This window comes from Anomalospiza imberbis, chromosome Z, assembly GCF_031753505.1.
Source record: "Anomalospiza imberbis isolate Cuckoo-Finch-1a 21T00152 chromosome Z, ASM3175350v1, whole genome shotgun sequence".
NCBI classification, from domain to species: Eukaryota; Metazoa; Chordata; class Aves; order Passeriformes; family Viduidae; genus Anomalospiza; species Anomalospiza imberbis.
The window spans coordinates 17,155,591-17,168,138 of record NC_089721.1 but is presented as its reverse complement, the minus strand read 5'-3'; the positions used below and the strand labels follow the sequence as shown (position 1 = coordinate 17,168,138).

Below are 12,548 nucleotides of genomic sequence, written 5' to 3'. Positions count from 1 at the left end.
ACACAGTCCTCCACATGTGGCCTCACCAAGGCTGCATACAGGACAAAGCCAAACTCCCCTTGACCTGCCCACAGCACTCTTCCTAATGTTGCCCAGAGAGATTTTCACTTTACTCCTTACAAGGACCCACTGCTGGCTCCTGATTGGCTTGCTGTTCAACAGGACCCCCAGGTCCTTCTCTGTAGCCGGCATATGCAGCTGCAACTCCAGAAAATTCACGCTTTCCCTTTGCTTCATGAGGATCCTCTATCCACATTCTTCCACACAGCAGACCAAACATCAAGCGTGTGCATTAGCCAGCTCTCCCTATCTTATATTATTCTGCAAAATTGTTGAGCGTAAACTCTACCCCACTGTCCAGGACTTCAATGAAGATGCTCCATAGCAGGGACTCCAGTACTGAACCCTGGGGTACACTGGAACAGCTTCTTCCAAATGGCCTTTGTGCCACTGATTGCATCCCTGAGCACCTGTGCCTGACCATTCAGATAGTTCTGGATACAACATCACTGCTCACTTTTGCACACATACTTGTCACCTTTCCCATGACAATGTAATTGAAGATGATGTGCAAAGCCTTACTGAGGTCAAAATAAACACCATCCATTGCTCTCTGTTCATCTACCAAGCTAGTCACCTCATTGTAAAGGCTTGCTGAAGTGGGACATCCCCTTCATAAAGCCATTCTGACTGCTCTCACTCACCTTCCTGTCCATCACATGGAATGTGTTGGAAATACGTTTCCAGGATCAGCTGGTGTACAACCTTCCCATGGACTGAAGTGAGGCTGACTGGCCTGTAGTTCCCTGGATTCTCCTCCTCATCCTTCCGGATGACAAAATTAGTATTTGCTCTCTTCTCTTACTCAAGAACTCCTCCCAATGACCATAAGACCTCTCAAAGATGACTCTGCAATAAGATCAGCACTCATGGAAGAACGGAACACCCACCATGGAACCATCATGTCAAGCCTCATGGACTTACAACTCATTTAAGTGTTCCCTAACCTGATTCTTTCTTCACTGAGGGCGGAGAAAAAAAGGCACAGCAGAACTTGAAGACGACAAGAACATGAGACCAGAGACGGTCCACACCCAATTTTAAGGGCGTTGTTTAACTTGTCTAACCAGTATTCAGCTGGAAGAGACAGTCCCACTGCTATTGAACAGATCTCCAACCTCAGGGAAGTCTCTTCCAGTGAATAAAATGGAAGTATTTCTGTAGCTTAGAAACTCGTCTTCAGTACTTAAAATAGGTTTCATTACTACAGATAAGATACATTTGGTAACGCTACCTGTCTGAACTGTGAAAATAAATAAAAACAGCTTTGCTTTTTCATAATGTTCTAACATGAAAAAACAGATACAAGACTGGCATTACTATAATAATAAGAAAAAAAAACCAGTCAATAATATAGTAAAATAGCCAAAACTTATACATTTTAAAAATTCAATCTACTAAAAGTTGTGTGCTTTTGGAATGGACCTACCATATTATAACTACAACCTATTTAAATGGAGCTGACCAGAATTTTGTAGGAAAAGCAAATTTTAAAATAAGGCCAAAATTGGGAAAAAAAAAAAAAAAACAAAGCAACCCTGTCAGCTGAATCCATCACCAAAAGACAAGGAAAACCACAGGAAAACAGTTCTGTATCCTCAGGTCCTATGCTTAAGCTTTCTCTCTGTGTAGTCTGTATCATTTCTCAAGAAACAGTTCCTGTGACACTTGGGAACTTGAGAAATTGTCAGAAGACCATTAAAATAAAAGGCAATATAAACTCAAACAGCTAGGAATACTTGAAGCTTGTGAATGGATTTTCAAATTTAGCAACAACAGGGGAAGAGGAGGAAAGGCTCAAGCCATGAATTCACAAAAATTAGGAGAGATACAAATTTCTTGATGCTCCCTGAAGACCAGTTTAGAAGTTCAGTCAATTGATTTGCACAGAGAAAACCTCAAACAGAATAAATGTTAAAAGCACTGACATGGTATATACATTTATATTTTCCAAGGGAATCTAAAGTTAGTAGGTATGCATATCTAAGTGGCACATTCCTATGAGCTTTAATCTAATAACTTATAGATTACTATCACAGTAAGTACAGCACCACAAATTACATAGGGGACCCTTAACTTCACTTCTCAACTACACACATCTGACAAACCACCCTCCCTTTGTCAACGTAATTTTTAGCATAATATTTATAAATGGGATACAAGAAGGTTGTAAGCCGTGAGAATTAAAGCACACTATAGTGCTGTTATGAGAGCATGAAAAGAAAAGGTTATATGCAGTGTCTCAATTTGCTGCTACTGCGTTGCTTCCTTGATAATGAGCTCAAGCACACATATCAAATTCTTATTTCATCAGAAGACAAAAAAGAGCATATGTATGAACTTCAGAGGGTCCAACAAGGTAGTTAGAATACTGGCCCCTCCAGTCCTCCCATCATGGGCCAGCTTCAAATTTTGGCTTCAACTCTACATCATTAGCAAAAGGAAAACTACCAAGTATTGGTCTGAATTAGGCCAAGAAACTACATGCACAAGACTCATTCATCAGCCTACACACTCCTCCCCACACCAGATCATTCATTACTTTTTTCATACTAAGCAGATCTTCAAAATAACCCACACCACCAAAAGTTTTTTCTTCTGCCATAAAATACATCTTCTGTAAAAGAAAAATCTCCAGTGATAGCAGGTCCTTCTCTGTTATCCTTGCTATCTCTAGTTAAGAGTAGCACTAATTTGAAATCAAGTTGCTAAACAGAAGGTCTAAACAATACTTTTATTAAAATCTATAAACCTCAATTTTCACTCCCCTTTTGAAGACACAGTTTATTCAATATCTTCCTTACTATTCTGTGATTCATGTAGTTCCAACAAATCAAAATAAGCAAACTTCAAGTTATTTTGCTATTCAAAATTTGCAGGTCCCTCAAACAGAAAATAACATTCAAACCCTTACACAAGCTTTATGAGCTTTTGAAACGAGAAGCATTTCTACTGATCAATTGCTGCAAAAGCATGACAAATACTTCAACTGAAGATTCTTTCTTTCCTCTCTGTGGAAATGAACAGCCACAACAACAGAATAAGTTTACATCTTTACAGTCAAACTTTTAACACTCTGAAGGGAAAGAGTGCCACGTCACCCTTTGTGGCATTTAAATGAAAAACTATTTTTAAAAAAGACTAGGCTTGGGTATGGTAATTCCCTCAAGTTTTTTGGTTCTCTAAAACTTATTGCCTAATACTCATACCTTCAACAGAAAGGAAAAGGAGCTGAACTTTTAAAGGTCTCTCCCATCAATTAAACAAAAAAAACTCTGAAACAGTTCAACTGCAGCCTCTTATTTCTCAATCATGCTACTGCACAGCAAGCAAAACCTCTAGTTTTAGTTTTGATACACCCACCATCCAATACAGAACTGTTCTCATATATATTCTACTACTGGACAATACAGGAGAACAAAAGAAGATATCCATACAATTTATAATTTACCTTCTTGCCTCATGTTTTAAAAAGAACTATAAAAACCAAGATTTCCTGCAGAGCACTAAGGAAGGAGGAAGGTCCTCTGCTAGATCTGAGCACTTAAGCTTATGTATGAGGAATATGGAGAGTCAAAATACAGTGGTTCATTTTTTAACCAATTAAAGCCAACACATTATTTAGTACAGCCACAGACTTAATAATTACCTTTACAGAGACTTAGCAAAATACAGAAAACCCAACCAAAAAAAAAAATCATCCACCTTCATTTCTATTTTGTGCTCAAGTTCCTTATGGGAAAATGAGCCAATTAAAGCACACTTTGTTTTGCATAAGGATCTAGCTTATGAGTGCTGCGTTTTATCATATGATCCCCTTTTCTATATACAGTTATGGTTCACAAGCAACAGGTTTTAACATTACCTCTGTGAATCAAATATAAATGTTACAACAATCAAAACATCTTTTAAGAAGTGTTCTAGATATAGATGAAGGTGCTAAGTTCTTCGGATAACATAATGATGACTTTTTAACCAAAAAAAAGGTTCTGTTTTTGCACTGAACCAAGAAGACTTTAAAAAAATGCAAGCTATTTCTTAACATGAAATGACTTCACTTTTACAGCCAGGTTCAACTGAGTAACTTCAATTCACTGCAGCCAGACTCTCCTCCTTGAGAATCTAACACACTTTGGTGTGTAATGATTCCAGTAAATGTTAACTGACCATTTAGCAAAATCCTGATAGATGCTCATTTCTTGCCCTTTAACAACGTTCAAATTCAAAAGCTAAAGTGTGAGCTGAATTACATCATTGCCCTAGTCAGCATATGTTGTGTAGGAAATAACCAGGAATTCTTTAGCACTTGAGAATTGTCACAAGAAAGAAGGAGCAGTTGATAAAGGTAGAAGTCTTGCCCTATGCTGAGCATATACAGCAGATAAACAACTCCCCATTTCAGCTGTTCCCGGACTGTGTCTACCCAAGACACGAAAGGAGGGGACTCTGGAAGAGTTGATAGCACCACATAGGGCATTGTCATCAAGTACCACATTCAGTTACTCAAACACAGAGTAAGAAAAAAACAAAACAAAAAGTGTTGACAAGTTTCATTCATGTCTGCTTATAACAAGGTCTGCAAATAGTTGTCTTTCCTGGACAGAATTTATTCCTACTACTAAAAAAAAGCAACTTCTTCAGACATTATTGATGAACTGTCATGGTAACAGTTCTATCCACACACGTTAAACAGAATAACCTCATTAGAATGGAGGACAAAATAAAAGGAGCACAAAGCACATTAACTTTACAACACTAAATATCTGCACAATTTTCCTCTATCATTTTTAGCAATGTAATTTTGTTTCAGTTTTGCTGCAGGATTAAAGGGTACTTATTCTCAACAGTTTCCACCAACAGTTTTCTCACACAGTAGAGCATCCTGCACCATTCTGAACAATGAGCAAGTACAAATGTTCCCATTTTATGAACCCACCAGAATAAACACATCAGTAAAAGACATAACCTGCTGACAGTTATCCCACTACAAAAGCTATGTTTACATCAAGGTTTAAAGTATAAGCTCTTGGGAGAAAGGACATTATCTTCATAATTGTCTGCAAAGCATTTAACAGACTGTAAAGACTTGAAAAACAAAAATCTAGGGAAAATTAAAGTGGACCAGCATGCTTGGCATTCTCCCCTCACTAGGTATGAATTTTATTTAGGGTATAAGGGCACAGCTGTAAAACATTCCTGAATCCTTGTCAAACACATATGCATACAAGAAAAAAATACACTTCTACAGAATCCCTGAGGATAAGGGTCTAACATGTATATCTCAAACACCAATAGCTGGATAACTGCAGAGCCAACCAACAGTTTGTAGTAAATGGGATGTGGCTGGAGAAGGGGTCATGCAGAAGTAGGGCAGCACTCTTCCGGGACATAAGTCCTCATTCTAGTCCACTGAGACACAACAAACAAAAGACAGCACCAGCACAGAAGCATGAACTGTTGACAATAGGGGGATAATGAGATCACCAGGGATCCCCCAAAACCCTCCAAGCCATTTCCAGAAAGGCCTCAAAGAATGGACCATGCAAGATAACTGATCTACATGGAAAATTAAAACCTTAGCTTCAGGGCAAGGAAACTATCTAGAAAAAGGTATCCCGCCAAGCCCTGCCCGCACATCCCAGGACATACCATAGCCTGCCCAACACTAGGAATCAGAGCTGGTGATCTCTTTTTCTCTCTCTCCCTCTCCTTAATTCATCTCTTCCCTTGTACCCCATCCCTACTATGTAAACTGTGTGCTTATATAGTAGGCCAGGGACTGATATACCCATTTCAATGCCAAGTGTGCAATTGATGTATAAAACCTGGTGATTTTTCTGTAAACCCTCTGACTTTTATTGTCCCTTTCAACCACAAGCATTTATGAATCTTGGGTGCTCCTTTCCCCTTAAGTGTGGAACACTACAACTTCCCAAGTCTGTGAAAGGAATAAAAGAATTATCCTACCAGCAAACAGAGAGGTGTAAAGATAGAATTAATTTAATGAAGCTAAAAAGCAAACTCCTTAAAACTCTCAGAAGGAGAAGAGTCAAGAAAAAGATGCCACCCAAGAAAAAGATGCCACTCAAAATAATAAGTGGGGGATGTAGCTCCTTGGTTTCAGTGAAAGCATCTTGAAAAAAAAATAAAAGTATCTCAGCACTGAAAAGTAATAGCTTGGAAAAACAAGCAACATGTCACTTTTTCTGTGAGTTAAGAAGTGAATATTTCTATTGCTCTCATGCATATACAATAGACAACAATCAAATGAAATGGCCACTCACACCAGAACTCTCCATCTACTAAATTCTTTCAAAAAATCATACAAGTAAAGGAACATACAAGATCATTCTTTTCTGTTGGTTTGGTTCTTTAACAAGTGGCTCAGTTCACCAGTCAACCCCAGCCACATCTAGACTCAATACAGAAAAGCCACAAGCCATAGCCAGAGATTACAGCAACAGACCCCTACTCATGTTCCACAGTTTCCATATTTTCAAAACAACAAAACTGAAACAGAAGTTAAAATTAAAAAGCAGTAAGAGCATCCAAAGCAGAAAATCGAAGCTAGTTCAACTTTTAGATACTGACAACATACAGATAAGAACTTTAGTAAGACTGAGAATTTACAAAATTTATGCAGCTACAGGTCCTTCATTTGTAGTCAAAATAACAAGCTACATGAGTTAAAATACACTGCGGGAATTTTTAAATACAGTTTCACATGCTTAACTACACTTTTTCTACAAGGTTTTAACACATGCAATCTTCCCAAATATCTTTACACTGCCCTTAGAGAAAGCCTTTCTTCATTAGTTCATTACTACTAATACTTCAGTATTGTAGAAGTTCTCAAGAATATTTTAAAAGGTGACAACTGAGGTACATGTACAATATCTACAAGACACTCAGTTTAAAGTCTACCCAATAATGCTTTAATTATTTAAAGCCTTATGAATCACCGGGGTGGGGTAGGGAATAGAGAACTTCAGTAAAATCACCACTGACTTTTGAATTAAGTTGCTCTGTCCATCTTAATTTTCTTTCAGGCAGTAGCAGTTCCGTTGAATGCAAACCTATAAAAAGTTATTACAAACACATTAATGCCAAAATTAAAAACTATTTAATCACTGTGGGATGAAGAAAACTACAATATATCTAAAAAAACCAAGGAAGATAAGCCAATTTGCCACTAGATTTAATTTTGATTCATTCCAAGGAGGAGCAGCTTTTTTTGAAGTGCTATACTTGCAGACCAGTCAGTCTAATTCATTCCCATTACAGAACAGGAAAATACACTGAAGTCAATCTTATAATATCAACACAGAAAAAAGCTAGTCTGCACAGACAGCAAAATAATTTTTTGTAAAAAAAAAAACCCTCTGGCTTTCATATGTGACAAAGAACAGTGGAAAGGAAAAAAAAAGAGTAAATAACCCTCTATATTATTACTACCCTGATGCTGCAAACACATCTAACACAAATGGAGGGAATGACACATGCAAGCTATCCAGAAGACTTTGTCAAAACGAAGTAACACTCACTGTTGAGATTACAACATTAACATGAAGGCTAAATACCTTATGGATTTAGTCTAGATATCTCACTTTTTAATCTCATATAAAAAATCACACTCTTATCTACACATTTCTCCTTGTGCCTGTATTCTTCAAATTCTTAAGGAATTATTCCATTAATTATAAAAGCCAGCAAGTAAAAATTAACCAGGTTCAACATTCAACATTTTCAAATTAAAAAAAAAAAAAAAAAAACACAAAAAACCACCACCAAAGAACCTCTAACCAGTAAAAATTACAGGTTTAACTGTTCTACCGATAAAATGTTTTTTCAAATGTAAATTGATTTATGAACACTACAACACTTACCTAATCCAAGAGGACCACACAAGGTGCTAGTGCTGCGTGATTTGTATCTTTCCAGTTTGTTTTCCTTGAGATAATACCCCGAGCTGCTGTTGGTACTACATTTGTGGCAGTTTGACATAGATTTGACCTCACAGAAATCAGCTACCCATCTTTCTCACCTACAGATACTGCAAGGCTATTTATGAACTCTGCCAATGTCTGTCTTAAAAACCTTCCTTTTTCTCTGACAGTTTCTTCTCTTGCCTATTCCATGCAGATACCACTATATGCACTATCAGCTCCAAGTGAAATAAATACAGGCTTTACTCCACAAACTGTGACGTCAAAACCCCAAATTTCATATGAAATGTAGAACATTTCCTACCTTCCGGCAGCAGAGGCATTTGTAAACAGTTATCTGGATACCCCCATACTACTTGTGGGCAACATTTTTCAACAAAAATATTAAATAAAATACAAAAGAAAAGTGTATAAACATACATCTATTAAATTCTTCATTTATAAAATCGGTCTCACTGCAAAACGAGAGAAGACTATGTCAGAAAATCTAAAAAATGAAATAAGGGGGTAAAAAAAATCTGCCATGAAACTTTTCAGCAATGTCCCCACAGTGACTCAGGCCACATTTAACCCGGAGCCAGTTAACAAAACTGGTTAAGCCTCTGACTAAGAAAGAATGCTGCCGAGAAGAAAAATAGTATGTAAAAAGAGGAAAGCACTTTATTTTGGCAGCTGAAGTATGCAGAACTTCATAAATTTAGCTACATATCCAGGCGGACAAAAGAATCCAAGGGTGATGTGCTCGACACTGGTAGAAGAAAAAGCCTCACGACTTCTTCAATTCTCTTCCCAGATGACAACTGCTTGTTTCAGAGGCCTTTTCAGGACAATGCACGCAAAAATAATCCCAGAACAGTGTCCGATATTTCTTCCCTTTCACAGGAAGCAAATGCTGCAGGTCAGGGTCCACCTTTTTTCTTCTCTGCCAGCTGAAGCAAAAGGCTGCAAACATCCAGGACTGACTCTGTCGTTCAAGCAATCTAGTGTAAGAAGAACCAGAAAAACCAGTTTTCCCTTATGAAATCCGGACTGGCGTTAGACAAACACAAAACAATCAAAGCCCAAAAGCCTGAATCTTAAAAGCAGAAACAGACAGAAACCTGGATCCACAAGAGCAAACACGGATGGAGTCAGGGAGCCGAGCCCGAGAGCGGAAGCCTCGGTTACACCTCCACTCACGGCGCGGAGAGGGCGGCAGGAGTGTTTGACGGAGGGCGCATCCTATCAGCGAAAACCTCCTGCCTCTCAACCCCGGGAGAAAAACGCACTGGGGGGAGCGGCGGGCGACAGGCAGTGGGCGCTGGGAGCAAACAGGAGGGGGGAAAACAGGGAACGAAAGGGTCATGTCTCGTTTTATTGGGAAAGCTGAAGAGAGGTACAGAAAGCACCCGGGCGGGAACCGCTGACCTGGGCCAGGGACATTTCCCGGACGGGCGGCGGGAGCCGCCGGGGCTGCGCAGCCCGGGGCGTGCTTCCTCTCCCGGGGGACAAACAGACCCTGCTCCGGGGCGTGCGGACACACAGAACCCCGCCTCTCGGGGTCCTCTGCCCTCCCGGCGGTCGCCCCGCTCCCGCCGGCGGAGGCGGCTCCCCCTGCCGGCCCCGAGGGCAGTCCGGGCAGCAGGGCGCGGGAAGGAGAGCGGCGGCCCAGCTGCCCTGTGTCCGCTCCACGCCCGTTCCCGGGGGTGTCCCGGGGGTGTCCCGAGTGCCCCGCTCGCCCCCCCGCGCGAGCGCACGCCGCGCGCTCGCCTCGCTCCCTCAAAATGGCGCCGCTCCGCGCCGCAGTGCTCCCCAGGCGCGCGCGGGAGCCCGGGAAGGAGCGCCCCCGCCGTGACGTCACGGGAACCATCCCGAACGTTCCGCGCGGGACTGGGAATCCCCAGAGCGCGCCCCGCCCTGGCGGCAGGAGTCCCCGACGGCGCCGTAATTAACCGTGCAGCGGCGCAAGCGCAACGAGCGCCGCGGCGGTGCCGGCACGGGGCACTCAGACCGAGAGCCGGGAGGAAGCAGGGTGCAGCGGGCACCGGCAAGCGCAGGTCCCTTCGCGGTGCCCGCTGCTGCGGACGGAGCGGGCGCTCCGCAGCGCCAAGCGCCGCCCGCACCCGCAGCGCGGTTTAATCGCGGCGCCGGTGGGGAACGAGGCCAGTAAAAACCGATAACCACAGATTAATAAAACAAAATATCAGAATCTTCGCTAAATCGACAGATACTTCAGTGTACAAGCGCACGGGTGGAAATTCCCTGGAGGTCCGCACAGTTATTCTGCGTGTGCAGTTTTGAGAGAAAAGTAATGGGTAGATTCTTACTGCCTGGGATCTAAATGCCTAAATCACTGTTTTGCAATTTTGAAATCCTTTTACAAATGCAATCAAATTTGTTTTTTTCAATTAATTAGGTAAAAAATGAAATTTACAAAATTAGATATAGTTGGAAAGAACACTGCAAGTGTTTGTAGTGCCTGCATTTGATTCTGGATTTTCTTTGGAAATTTCCTCCACAAGTTTTAAGTTATTGTAGAAACTGAGATTATGCACTGACTTTTGACAAAAATTGTCTCAAACTGTAGGATTCTTCTCTTAAATGTATTTTACAGGCATGTGTATGTGGCCAGAGTAAATTATTTTTCATAACTTGATAGAAATCACTAGAAAGCAACAATTACTTTTTTTTTACAGAAACTTGACTAAAAATCAACAGCTGAGAAAATAAGGTAGAAAAAGCACTTGATAATTTTATCTTTAAACTGACAGAAGCTCTGAAACAATTCAGAAGCTCTGAAACTAATTTTCAGCTTAACTCTGAGTAGTTAAACTCCAGTTCTCATTTCTAACAGCAGCAGTGTTTTTCTAAGTTCAAGAATTCAATATCCATTACAGTCTTGACTGCAGTGAAACCTCCATTCTCCTCATCCTTGAAATTGTTTGTCCTTTTATTACCCTGTGCTGCAAAAGCAAGGATTCCCAGGAAGGATGTGAGAGTATTCCCTGTATCCCTTAGTTATTTGCATAGCTGGATGCCAAACCTGAAACCATGGGGAGGAAAGGCAGGGCAGTGCTCTGCCACCTGGCCCAGCTATGAACCAACAACGCAGCAGCTGGCCTTGATGAACCTCACACCACTGGCCTCAGTCCATCCTCAATCTAACCTGTCCAGATCCCTCCCTTCCTGCCCTCCAACAGACCAACACTCACACCCAACTTGGTGTTGTCTGCAACACTGAGGATACACGCTCAATCCCCTCATCCAGATCACTGATAAAGATATTAAACAAAGTTCCCCCAGTGCTGAGCCCTGGGGAACCCCACTCATGACCGGCCAGCAGCTGGATGGAACTCCATTCACCACCACTCTCTGGGCCCAGCCATCCAGGCAGTTTTTACCCAGGGAACAGTGCACCTGTCCAAATTATGGGCTGCCAGCTTTTCCAGGAGAACAGCATTGGAGACAGTATCACAGGCTTTACTGAATTCTAGGTAGACAACATACACAGCCTTTCCTTCATCCACTAAGCAAGTCACCTGCTCATAGGAGATCAGGTTGACCAAGCAGGACCAACTTTTTCTGACACCATGTTGAATGGGCCTGATCCCTTGGCTGTCCTGCCCATGCCATGTAGATTGCACTATAGCACTCAAGATTATCTGTTCCATAACCTTGCCAGGCACCAGCGTCAGGCCTGTAGCTCCCCAGAACCTCCCTCCAACCCTTCTTGTCGATAGGTGTCACATTGGCTAATCTCCACTCAAGTCACCTGGGACCTCATAGGTTAGCCAGGGCCATTGGTAAATGAGGGAGAGTGGCTCGGTGAGCTCTTCCACCAGCTCTCTCAGTATTCTGAGGAGGATTCCATCTGGCCCTCTACACTTTTGATGTCTAAACAGCTCAGTAGGTCACCAACTAACTTCTCCTGGAGAGGGGCTCAATTCTGTTCCTTGTCCTTGTCTACCAGCTCAGAGGGCTCGTTACCTTGATAATAACTGTCTTCTTGTTAAAGGTTGACCCAAAGCAGGCATTAACTACCTCAGCCTTTTTCTCATCTTTAGGTACAATGTTTCCCTCTGCATCCAAACAGGTATGGAGATTGTCCTTGGTCCTCCTTTCATTGCTATTTTTTTTAATGAGAACCCGTTTAATTATCTGCCACAGGAGTGGTCAGATTGAGTTCTAGCTGAGCTTTTGCCTTTCTAACTTTCACTCTACATGACCTAATAATATCCTTGCTCACTTCCCGAGTTGACTTCTTCTAAAGGTCATAAAATCTCTTTTCTAGCTGGAGTTCCAGGAGAAGCCCACAATACAGCCAGGCCAGTCTTCTTTCTCTTTGCCCCCTCCAGCTCGTCTTTTGGCAAATAGGGATGAGTCACTTCTGTGCCTTTAAGATTTCCTTCTTAAAGTATGTTCAGCCTTATTGGATCCCTTTGTTATTAAGGACTGTTTCCCAAGGGACTCTCTGAACCACTGTCCTGAACTGGCCAAAGTCTGCCCTCTGGTAGGCCAAGGCAAAAGTTTAGTTGATGCCCTCTCTTCCTTCACCAAGAAAGC

The 12,548-nt window shown here is 41.7% G+C and overlaps 1 protein-coding gene across 4 annotated transcripts in view; it reads right to left on the bottom strand.

Moving 5' to 3' along the window:
- GPBP1 (GC-rich promoter binding protein 1) overlaps positions 1 to 9,083 on the bottom strand; it is a 36,705-nt gene extending 27,622 nt beyond the window's left edge. For 2 of the 4 annotated variants that reach the window (XM_068176735.1, XM_068176734.1), the window contains exons 1-2: positions 7,947 to 9,083; positions 7,069 to 7,136 (exon numbers count right to left, since the gene is read on the bottom strand). The gene's annotated coding sequence lies outside the window, so the exon portion shown is untranslated. The remainder of the gene's footprint in view (positions 1 to 7,068; positions 7,137 to 7,946) is intronic. The other 2 variants (XM_068176730.1, XM_068176732.1) reach the window with 2 other exon arrangements.
- Positions 9,084 to 12,548: the final 3,465 nt, after the last annotated feature.